Source organism: Pseudorca crassidens, chromosome 1, assembly GCF_039906515.1.
Source record: "Pseudorca crassidens isolate mPseCra1 chromosome 1, mPseCra1.hap1, whole genome shotgun sequence".
Taxonomy (NCBI): domain Eukaryota; kingdom Metazoa; phylum Chordata; class Mammalia; order Artiodactyla; family Delphinidae; genus Pseudorca; species Pseudorca crassidens.
In genome coordinates this window covers 22,247,798-22,260,400 of record NC_090296.1, presented here as the reverse complement: position 1 = coordinate 22,260,400, position 12,603 = coordinate 22,247,798, and positions in this window count along the sequence as shown.

Here is a 12,603-nt window from a genome sequence, read left to right as displayed (position 1 = left end):
GTATTTCTCGCTCTCTGAACCTTGCTTACATAACCTGTACTCATATATTTTCATTTTTGAATTGAATAGAACATCTGTTGGATAGATACCCTAACACTTCTTCCCTCACATTTCCCATTCCTTGCTCATGCTTCCTGAATGTCTGGCTGTCGAGTGGCTCATTAAGCTGGGAAGCAGGCAGTGGCTTTGGGGTCTTTATGCTTTAGTCCTGAGTCTTGTCATGGGCTCATGACTTCTGAAGCAGGCCCCTCAACAGTTACAAAAACTGCCCGAGGTTCAGATTTACAAACACTGACAATTTTACCAGGGCTGTTTTGATGAGTGCAGTTAAAAAACACAATGCAAGTTCCCCCACCCCTACCCTTCCCCTTTTAAAGTGCTATTACATGCTACAAACTGTTAAGTAATGTAGATAATCTAGGATGTTAATAACCAAGGTCCGTCCTCCAGAACTACACAGCAAATAGGTGCAGGATTGAGGTCCAGTTCCAGCTCATAGCGATGTGAAGTGAAGGCAGCAAAGTGGCTATGAGGCTTGAGACACATCACCCAAGCTTCACCAAAGCCTGAACTGTATTTGGCCCATAGTAGTTTCTTAATGAATGCTTGTTGAATGATAAATTTGTGTGTTTATAAAAAGAGGGGGCTTAAATGCTTTAAAATAATGAGCTAAAAAATATATCAGAATATGTCAACTTTGCCCTGCTTGAGCATACTCAGATGATATGTGTGCATGGCAGGCAATCAACACGTGATATATATATATATATATATATATTAATTATATATGTGTATATATATGTGTATGTGTGTGTATACATATAAAATACTGCTGTTGCAAAGCTACAACTGCTGCTACTGTTATTCATCCACCCAACAAATATTTTGTGAGTATCCACTATCTGTAGGATGCTGGAGCTACAACTATGAACGACAATCATTTGTATGATGTAGTGGAAAGCGTATGGGCTTTGGAATCAGACACACCTGGGTCTGAATCCTAGCTCTTTCACTTACTACCTCCAGAGTGAACTGGGCTTGCTCACTTCTCTGAGCCTTAGTTTTCTCATCTGTAATGTGGGGATATTAGTAGCATCCTTGAAAGTAGGGCTGTTATGAAGACTAAATGAAGTAAATAACATCTGTTAAGTTTACAGAGTCACAGAATGTGGTCAGTATAGGAAGTTTTTCCACGGAAATGTTTCAGATGCTGTGGCCTTTCGCCACGAGAGGGCGGCATAACCACAGTGTTTGGAACTCGCCTTTCTCACCACACAGATGGCTTTCAGCCTTGAACACAGCGTTACCCTCGTACTGTGAGTTTAATGCAACATTTAAAGGCCTAAACAGCTTAGTATAATACTTTAAAAGCGGCAGGTGCTAACCTCCAGGCTTCTATTCAACTGGGTATCGATAGGAATGATCAATTAAGTGTTCCACATTTCCAGATGTTGAGAATATTTTTGCAATTAGGACTCGGCTGGATCTGACTTTTTGAGTCGTAAAAATTAGACTATGTTATCTAAAAGCATCAGGCTGTCTGTGGGTATATCCAGAATTTCATGGGGAGTTGGCCCAGCTGTTCAACCCGGGCCTCCTGGCAGTCATTTGAAGTTTGTACAAATTCTTTACTCTGTATAAGACAATCTTTTATTCAACAGATATTTATTGAATACCTACTATGTATCAGACGCTGTTCTAGGTGTTGAATATTCAGCAAGAGGTTAAAAAAAAAGACAAATCAAGACATCATCACTGTTAGTAATATATGAGATTTATCAAATTCCTAAATGAAAGTAACAAATAGGAAAGAAGCGGCACAATAATAGGGCAGGGCTACCCATTCTCACCCCTGGATCTGGAACTATTGTAGGTCCCTAGGAATGGCCCAGCGCTGGCCCTCGCCCATGGCTGAGGCTGGACTTTGCCAATGTGATGTCCCAGCAGGGAACATGCATATCAGTGATTCTAAACCTTTGTGCCATGACACACAGGTGTGTTACTAAGAATTATAAAGAGTACACAAGAGGAGATTTGCTATTACCATGAATCTCAGCCTGGAAATCAGGGAGCAAAAGCTGTAGCTTGCTGTATCCTCCTATGAGTCATTCTAATTTTATTTTGTTCCCTGATTCTGTTAGGAGGGCGGAAACTTCATCTCAGTCAGTTCATGGCTCTAATTCTGCGTTGGGTGGTGCAGCAGGGGGTGATGTGAAGGCACTGGTGAGTTGCTGGGGGCGGTCTTTCAAGTCATTGATGTCATCTGGGCCGAAGGCGTCTGTTTAGAAGTCCATGACTCATCTGGTACTTGGTTATCAGTTCGCTCAGGTTGACAAGGAGACATCCATCCTCTCTCCCATAAGTTTCAGACTCATTAGCTCATTCTACTACCTCCTGTGCCTCTAGGGGCACAGGAATTAATCTTTCACACTCTGTGAGGCCGCAGTAGCCCTGTCTAGCTGTCCCGGAAACACCAGGTAGCCTTTTCTTCTTTGCATCTTGCTGCCTCCTCCAAAGGTTCTTCCCTGAGAATGGGGATCCTCTTTCCTGCTCCCAGATGCCTCGTCTCACACCTCCCTGGGATTTTAGTGCCTCCCTGGGGTTAAAGTGCCCCTTTCTCAGCATTCCTGGCTTCTAGGATCTCATTGCTTCCCCGGTACACTATTTCAAGCTTAAAAATTCTTTTAAGTCTAGGATTGGGAGAAATCCTTGCTCTTTTATCCATGATTTCTCTCTAAAAACTGATATCCCAAATTCTCTGTTTCACCTAAATTCCTAGTCTTATGCAAAAACCCAAATCTAGAATGAATCTTAAAGGCTGCAGGATTTTCCCCTTGCTGTGACTCTCTACCTCCCTTCGTACTCCAAAATAAGCACAGGCTAAACTTGCTGCTTGGGTGTGGGGAGAAGGATAGAAGGGTGAAAGGAAATACAGGGAAAAAATATCGGTTAGTATTTCAAATACATTATCCTGCCACACCAATAATAAAGCACCCGCATTTGTGAATGATTTATCCTTTTTATAAATTGGAGTAGTTTCAAGGTTATCCTATAACAACTTCCATGCTATTGTTCCTTTGGATTTCAGCTCAATCATTTCTTCCTCAGGGAAGGGTCTTCTGACCTGCCCTCATCTATGCTTTCACAGCACGATTTTTCTCCCTCTCATAATACTTACTCTCATTTAAAAGAATTATGACAAAGTACACATGACAGAATTTGCCATCTTAACCATTTTTTAGTGTACAGTTCGGGGGCATTAAGGACATTCACATCGTTGCGTCACCATCACCACCAATCTGTCCACAGAATTCCTTTCATTTTATAAAACTGAGATAGTTTTAAGTTATTTGTGTGATTCTTTGATTAGTGTCTGTGTACTCCACTAGGCTCTAAGCTCCATAAGGGCTCAGACTATGCCCCGTTGTCCTCATTGCTATTTTAGTCTCTGGTACAGTGTATACCACAGAGTAGTTGCTCAACTGGTCCTTACTGAATGAGTGGGTGGCTCTCACTTGCTCTACTTATATGCATTCTTTTTTTTTTTTTAACATCTTTATTGAGGTATAATTGCTTTACAATGGTGTGTTAGTTTCTGCTTTATAACAGAGTGAATCAGTTATACATATACATATGTTCCCATATCTCTTCCCTCTTGCGTCTCCCTCCCTCCCACCCTCCCTATCCCACCCCTCCAGGCTGTCACAAAGCACAGAGCCGATATCCCTGTGCCATGCAGCTACTTCCCACTAGCTATCTACCTTACGTTTGTTAGTGTGTACATGTCCATGACTCTCTCTCGCCCTGTCACAGCTCACCCTTCCCCCTCCCCATATCTTCAAGTCCATTCTCCAGTAGCTCTGTGTCTTTATTCCTGTTTTACCCCTACGTTCTTCATGACATTTTTTTTCTTAAATTCCATATATATGTGTTAGCATACGGTATTTGTCTTTCTCTTTCTGACTTACTTCACTCTGTATGACAGACTCTAGGTCTATCCACCTCATTACAAATAGCTCAATTTCGTTTCATTTTATGGCTGAATAATATTCCATTGTATATATGTGCCACATCTTCTTTATCCATTCATCCGATGATGGGCACTTAGGTTGTTTCCATCTCCGGGCTATTGTAAATAGAGCTGCAATGAACATTTTGGTACATGACTCTTTTTGAATTTTGGTTTTCTTAGGGTATATGCCCAGTAGTGGGATTGCTGGGTCATATGGTAGTTCTATTTGTAGTTTTTTAAGGAACCTCCATACTGTTCTGCATAGTGGCTGAACCAATTCACATTCCCACCAGCAGTGCAAGAGTATTCCCTTTTCTCCACACCCTCTCCAGCATTTATTGTTTCTAGATTTTTTGATGATGGCCATTCTGACTGGTGTGAGATGATATCTCATTGTAGTTTTGATTTGCATTTCTCTAATGATTAATGATGTTGAGCATTCTTTCATGTGTTTGTTGGCAGTCTGTATATCTTCTTTGGAGAAATGTCTATTTAGGTCTTCTGCCCATTTTTGGATTGGGTTGTTTGTTTTTTTGTTATTGAGCTGCATGAGCTGCTTGTAAATTTTGGAAATTAATCCTTTGTTGGTTGCTTCATTTGCAAATATTTTCTCCCATTCTGAGGGTTGTCTTTTGGTCTTGTTTATGGTTTCCTTTGCTGTGCAAAAGCTTTGAAGTTTCATTAGGTCCCATTTGTTTATTTTTATTTCCATTTCTCTAGGAGGTGGGTCAAAAAGGATCTTGCTGTGATTAATGTCATAGAGTGTTCTGCCTATGTTTTCCTCTAAGAGTTTGATAGTTTCTGGCCTTACATTTAGGTCTTTAATCCATTTTGAGCTTATTTTTGTGTATGGTGTTAGGGAGTGATCTAATCTCATACTTCTAAATGTACCTGTCCAGTTTTCCCAGCACAACTTATTGAAGAGACTGTCCTTTCTCCACTGTACATTCCTGCCACTTTTATCAAAGATAAGGTGTCCATATGTGCGTGGGTTTATCTCTGGGCTTTATATCCTGTTCCATTGATCTATCTTACTGTTTTTGTGCCAGTACCATACTGCCTTGATTACTGTAGCTTTGTAGTATCGTCTGAAGTCAGGGAGCCTGATTCCTCCAGCTCCATTTTTCGTTCTCAAGATTGCCTTGGCTATTCGGGGTCTTTTGTGTTTCCATACAAATTCTGAAATTTTTTGTTCTAGTTCTGTGAAAAATGCCAGTGGTAGTTTGATAGGGATTGCATTGAATCTATAGATTGCTTTGGGTAGTAGAGTCATTTTCATAATGTTGATTCTTCCAATCTAAGAACATGGTATATCTCTCCATCTATTTGTATCATCTTTAATTTCTTTCATCAGTGTCTTATAATTTTCTGCATACAGGTCTTTTGTCTCCTTAGGTAAGTTTATTCCTAGATATTTTATTCTTCTTGTTGCAGTAGTAAATGGGAGTGTTTCCTTGATTTCACTTTCAGATTTTTCATCATTAGTGTATAGGAATGCCAGAGTTTTCCGTGCATTAATTATGTATCCTGCTACTTTACCAAATTTATTGATTAGCTCTAGTAGTTTTCTGGTAGCATCTTTAGGATTCTCTATGTATAGTAGCATGTCATCTGCAAACATGGAGAGCTTTACTTCTTCTTTTCCGATTTGGATTCCTTTTACTTCCTTTTCTTCTCTGATTGCTGTGGCTAAAACTTCCAAAACTATGTTGAATAAGAGTGGTGAGAGTGGGCAACCTTGTCTTCTTCCTGATCTTGGTGGAAATGCTTTCAGTTTTTCACCATTGAGGACGATGTTGGCTGTGGGCTTGTCATATATGGCCTTTATTATGTTGAGGAAAGTTCCCTCTATGCCTACTTTCTGCAGGGTTTTTATCATAAATTGGTGTTGAATTTTGTCAAAAGCTTTCTCTGCATCTATTGAGATGATCATATGGTTTTTCTCCTTTAATTTGTTAATATGGTTTATCACATTGATAGATTTGCGTATATTGAAGAATCCTTGCATTCCTGGAATAAACCCCACTTGATCATGGTGTATGATCCTTTTAATGTGCTGTTGCATTCTGTTTGCTAGTATTTTGTTGAGGATTTTTGCATGTATGTTCATCAGTGATATTGGGCTGTAGTTTTCTTTCTTTGTGACATCCTTGTCTGGTTTTGGTATCAAGGTGATGGTGGCCTCGTAGAAGGAATTTGGGAGTGTTCCTCCCTCTGCTATATTTTGGAAGAGTTTGAGAAGGGTAGGTGTTAGCTTTTCTCTAAATGTTTGATAGAATTCACCTGTGAAGCCATCTGGTCCTGGGCTTTTGTTTGTTGGAAGATTTTTAATCACAGTTTCAATTACAGTGCTTGTGATTGGTCTGTTCATATTTTCTATTTCTTCCTGATTCAGTCTTCGCAGTTTGTGCATTTCTAGGAGTTTGTCCATTTCTTCCAGATTGTCCATTTTATTGGCATAGAGTTGCTTGTAGTAATCTCTCATGATCTTTTTTATTTCTGCAGTGTCAGTTGTTACTTCTCCTTTTTCATTTCTAATTCTATTGATTTGAGTCTTCTCCCTCTTTTTCTTGATGAGTCTGGCTAATGGTTTATCTATTTTGTTTATCTTCTCAAAGAACCAGCTTTTAGTTTTATTGATCTTTGCTATTGTTTCCTTCATTTCTTTTTCATTTATTTTTGATCTGATCTTTATGATTTCTTTCCTTCTGCTAACTTTGGGTTTTTTTTGTTCTTCTTTCTCTAATTGCTTGAGGTGCAAGGTTAGGTTGTTTATTGGAGATATTTCCTGCTTCTTAAGGTAGGCTTGTATTGCTATAAACTTCCCTCTTAGAACTGCTTTTTCTGCATCCCATAGGTTTTGGGTCGTCTTGTCTCCATTGTCATTGGTTTCTAGGTATTTTCTGTTTCCTCTTTGATTTCTTCAGTGATCACTTCGTTATTAAGTAGTGTATTGTTTAGCCTCAATGTGTTTGTATTTTTTACAGATCTTGCCCTGTAATTGATATCTAGTCTCATGGCATTGTTGGAAAAGATACTTGATACAATTTCAATTTTCTTAAATTTACCAAGGCTTGATTTGTGACCCAAGATATGATCTATCCTGGAGAATTTTCCATGAGCACTTGAGAAAAATGTGTATTCTGTTGTTTCTGGATGGAATGTCCTATAAATATCAATTAAGTCCATCTTGTTTAATGTATCATTTAAAGCTTGTGTTTCCTTGTTTATTTTCATTTTGGATGATCTGTCCATTGGTGAAAGTGGGGTGTTAAAGTCCCCTACTATGAATGTGTTACTCTCGATTTCCCCTTTTATGGCTGTTAGTTTTTGCCTTATGTATTGAGGTGCTCCTGTGTTGGGTGCATAAATATTTATAATTGTTATATCTTCTTCTTGGATCGATCCCTTGATCATTATGTAGTGTCCTTCTTTGTCTCTTCTAATAGTCTTTATTTTAAAGTCTATCTTGTCTGATATGAAAATTGCTACTCCAGCTTTCTTTTGGATGCCATTTGCATGGAATATCTTTCTCCATCCCCTTACTTTCAGTCTGTATGTGTCTCTAGGTCTGAAGTGGGTCTCTTGTAGACAGCATATATATGGGTCTTGTTTTTGTATCCATTCAGCCAATCTGTGTCTTTTGGTGGGAGCATTTAGTCCATTTACATTTAAGGTAATTATCGATATGCATGTTCCTATTCCCATTTTCTTAATTGTTTTGGGTTCGTTATTATAGGTCTTTTCCTTCTCTTGTGTTTCTTGTCTAGAGGAGTTCCTTTAGCATTTGTTGTAAAGCTGGTTTGGTGGTTCTGAACTCTCTCAGCTTTTGCTTGTCTGTAAAGGTTTTAATTTCTCCATCAAATCTGAATGAGATCCTTGCTGGGTAGAGTAATCTTGGTTGCAGGTTTTTCTCCTTCATCACTTTCAGTATGTCCTGCCACTCCCTTCTGGCTTACAGAGTTTCTGCTGAGAGATCAGCTGTTAACCTTATGGGGATTCCCTTGTGTGTTATTTGTTGTTTTTCCCTTGCTGCTTTTAATATGCTTTCTTTGTATTTAATTTTTGACAGTTTGATTAATATGTGTCTTGGCATATTTCTCCTTGGATTTATTCTGTATGGGACTCTCTGTGCTTCCTGGACTTGATTGACTATTTCCTTTCCCATATTAGGGAAGTTTTCAACTATAATCTCTTCAAATATTTTCTCAGTCCCTTTCTTTTTCTCTTCTTCTTCTGGAACCCCTACAATTCGAATGTTGGTGTGTTTAATGTTGTCCCAGAGGTCTCTGAGACTGTCCTCAGTTCTTTTTATTCTTTTTCTTTTTTCTGCTCTGCAGTAGTTATTTCTACTATTTTATCTTCCAGGTCACTTATCCATTCTTCTGCCTCAGTTATTCTGCTATTGATCCCATCTAGAGTATTTCTAATATCATTTATTGTGTTGTTCATCGTTGCTTGTTTCATCTTTATTTCTTCTAGGTCCTTGTTAAATGTTTCTTGCATTTCGTCCATTCTATTTCCAAGATTTTGGATCATTTTTACTATCATTATTCTGAATTCTTTTTCAGGTAGACTGCCTATTTCCTCTTCATTTGTTAGGTCTGGTGCACTTTTATCTTGCACCTTTATCTGCTGTGTGTTTTTCTGTCTTCTCATTTTGCTTATCTTACTGTGTTTGGGGTCTCCTTTTTGCAGGCTGCAGCAGGTTCGTAGTTCCCGTTGTTTTTGATGTCTGTCCCCAGTGGCTAAGGTTGGTTCAGTGGGTTGTGTAGGCTTCCTGGTGGAGGGGACTAGTGCCTGTGTTGTGGTGGATGAGGCTGGATCTTGTCTCTCTAGTGGGTAGGTCCATGTCTGGTGGTGTGTTTTGGGGTTTCTGTGGGCTTATTATGATTTTAGGCAGCCGCTCTGCTAATGGGTGGGATTGTGTTCCTGTCTTGCTAGTTGTTTGGCATAGGTTTTCCAGCACTGTAGCTTGCTGGTCGTTGAGTGAAGCTGGGTGCTGGTGTTAAGATGGAGGTCTCTGGGAGAATTTCGCCATTTGATATTATGTGGAGCTGGGAGGTCTCTTGTGGACCAGTGTCCTGAAGTTGGCTCTCCCACCTCAGAGGCACAGCATTGACTCCTGGCTGCAGCACCAAGAACCTTTCATCCACACAGCTCAGAATAAAAGGGAGAAAAAGTAGAGAAAATTAGTAGAAGTAGGAAGAAAGAAAGAAAGAAAGAAAGGAGGGAAGGAAGGGAGGAAGGAAGGAAGGAAGGAAGGCAGAAAGGAAAAGAAGGAAAGAAGCAAGAAGGAAAGAAAGGAGGGAGGGAGGGAGGAAGGAAGGTAGGAAGGAAGGGAAAAAGACAGAAAGAAAGAGGATACAGTAAAATAAAATAAAGTATAATAAAGTTATTGAATTAAAAAATAATTATTTAGAAGAAAAAAAAAGGGACGGATAGAACCTTAGGACAAATGGTGGAAGCAAAGCTATACAGACAAAATCTTACACAGTAGCATAAACATACACCCTCACAAAAAGAGGTAAAGGGGAAAAAATCATAAATCTTGCTCTCAAAGTCCACCTCCTCAATTTGGGATGATTTGTTGTCTAAAGGAGGGAAGGAAGGAAGGAAGGAAAGAAAGAAAGAAAGAAAGAAAGAAAGAAAGAAAGAAAGAAAGAAAGAAAGAAAGAAAGAAAGAAAGAAAATTAAAGTATAATAGAGTTATTAAAATTAATTATTAAGAAAAAATTAAAAAAAAAACATTGGATGGATAGAACCCTAGGACAAATGGTGGAAGCAAAGGTATACAGACAAGATCTCACACAGAAGCATACACATACACATTCACAAAAAGAGGAAAAGGGGAAAAAATCATAGATCTTGCTCTCGAAGCCCACCTCCTCAATTTGGGATGATTCGTTGTCTATTCAGGTATTCCACAGATGCAGGTACATCAAGTTGATTGTGGAGCTTTAATCCGCTGCTCCTGAGGCTGCTGGGAGACATTTCCCTTTCTCTTCTTTGTTCTCACAGCTCACAGGGACTCAGCTTTGGATTTGGCCCCGCCTCTGCGTGTAGGTCGCTGGAGGGCGTCTGTTTTTTGCTCAGAAAGGACAGGGTTAAAGGAGCCGCTGATTTGGGGGCTCTGCGCACTCAGGCCGGGGGGAGGGAGGGGCACGGCGTGCGGGGTGGGCCTGCGGCGGCAGAGGCCGGCATGACGTTGCACCAGCCTGAGGCCTGCTGTGCGTTCTCCCTGGGAAGTTGTCCCTGGACCCCGGGAACCTGGCAGTGGCGGGCTGCACAGGCTCCCCGGAAGGGAGGTGTGGATAGTGACCTGTGCTTGCACACAGGCCCCTTGGTGGCGGCAACAGCAGCCTTAGCATCTCCTGCCCATCTCTGGGGTCCGCGCTTTTAGCCGCGGCTCGCGCTCGTCTCTGGAGTTCCTTTAAGCAGCGCTCTTAAACCCCTCTCCTTGCGCACCAGGAAACAAAGAGGGAAGAAAAAGTCTCTTGCCTCTTCAGCAGGTGCAGACTTTTTCCCGGACTCCCTCCCGACTAGCTGTGGTGCACTAACCCCTTCAGGCTGTGTTCGAGCCGCCAACCCCAGTCCTCTCCCTGGCATCCGACCGAAGCCCGAGCCTCAGCTCCCAGCCCCGCCCACCCCAGCGGGTGAGCAGACAAGCCTCTCGGGCTGGTGAGTGCCGGTCGGCACCGATCCTCTGTGTGGGAATCTCTCCGCTTTGCCCTCCGCACCCCTGTTGCTGTGCTCTCCTCCACGGCTTCGAAGCTCCCCCCTCCATCTCCCGCAGTCTCCGCCCGCGAAGGGGCTTCCTAGTGTGTGGAAACCTTTCCTCCTTCACAGCTCCCTACCACTGGTGCAGGTGCCGTCCCTATTCTTTTGTCTGTTTTTTCTTTTTTTTCTTTTGCCCTACGTGGGTAGTTTCTTGCCTTTTGGGAGGTCTGAGGTCTTCTGCCAGCATTCAGTAGGTGTTCTGTAGGAGTTGTTCCATGTGTAGATGTATTTCTGGTGTATCTGTGGGGAGGAATGTGATCTCTGCGTGTTACTCTTCCGCCATCTTCCCAGCACCCCCACCTATATGCATTCTTGAGTAGGAAAGGTGGGAGGTACAGCTAGTGTGCCAGAAATTTCTCACAACTCTGAGTGCACGTGGGCATGTGTTGTACAATTTCACATCTTCTAGGAAAATTTGAAGACTTTGGGTTAACGTGGCAGACTCAAACTGCGTCTTTCCCCTAAAACCTAATGAAATAAAGAAAAATCATAAACAGTAACCAAAGGAGGAAAGAGATATAGTTATAAGATTATAGGTGTATAGTATCTATCTCTCTATATATAGATAACATTTATCTATATAATTATCTAGCTATCTAGTTATAGACTTACAGATATAAGATACAATAACTTTAACTTTAACAATAACTTTAAAAAACTAGTCTTGGGCTTCCCGGATGGCGCGGTGGTTGAGAGTCCGCCTGCTGATGAAGGGGACACGGGTTTGTGCCCCGGTCCAGGTGGATCCCATGTGCCGCGGAGCGGCTGGGCCCGTGAGCCATGGCTGCTGAGCCTGCACGTCCGGAGCTTGTGCTCCACAACGGGAGAGGCCACAGCAGTGAGTGGCCCGCGTACCGCAAAACAAACAAACAAGCAAACAAACAAAAAACCTAGTCTTTATGGAAAGACTCAGAAGATGCAGGAACAGTGCAGAATCCTAGCCATGCCCAGACTCTCCAGAAGCTAGACTGGTGAGACAACAAAATTCTGAGAATTCTCACTGATAGCTCCAAATTTGAAGAGAAGCCAACTGAGCAAACTGACCTTTATTTTTCTTCATCTGACTGAGGAATAGTGGAATGGATACTGAAAGAAAGCAATGAATGGGGGTAGCTCCATGGTCAGGCATGGAATTGGAGAAGCCTGCTGAAGCCCAAGGCCACCTGGTGAAACCCAGGGTCACCCAGCAATGGGAGTGAGATACACACATTGCCATGTGCGTGAAATTGGGTAAGGTGGCCCTTTGTGCAGTACAGATATCAAATAGTGGAAGAGAGAGCAGGATTAGGTTTTCAAACCAAATATGCCCTGCTCACCATCTCAGGTGAGTTCTTCCATCTGAGTCTTGGACAGGAAACTAGAAGTCTCAGATGCAGTGCAAAGAGAGTCAAGCAGTCAGCCCACTGCATCAGGTCAGATAGAAAGTCTGCTCAGGGCTGTCAAGCATGAGCAAAATATAAATAGCATGGCAGCAATGCAAACCTACTACAACAAAAGAAACAACAAGCAAACCACAAACCAAAGCAAGCAAGCAAGAAGTATAATACACAGACTTCATTTTAGAAGAAAACATAACTCAAGAAACAGAAGAAAATTCTTTGCAGTCACTTTATGTTATAGAACGGTTTGTTATAAGAGAATAAATATAATCAGTCAAGAACCTAAAGATAACAAAACAATAGAGTAAAATCAGAGAGTTACGGAAGAGCTATGAAATTAAGTTCAAGAACTAAATAATGTCACTATAGAACTAATAACTGGTAACAGCAAAGAACAAAATTTAAACATTGCTGAAATTTGAATTATTAACC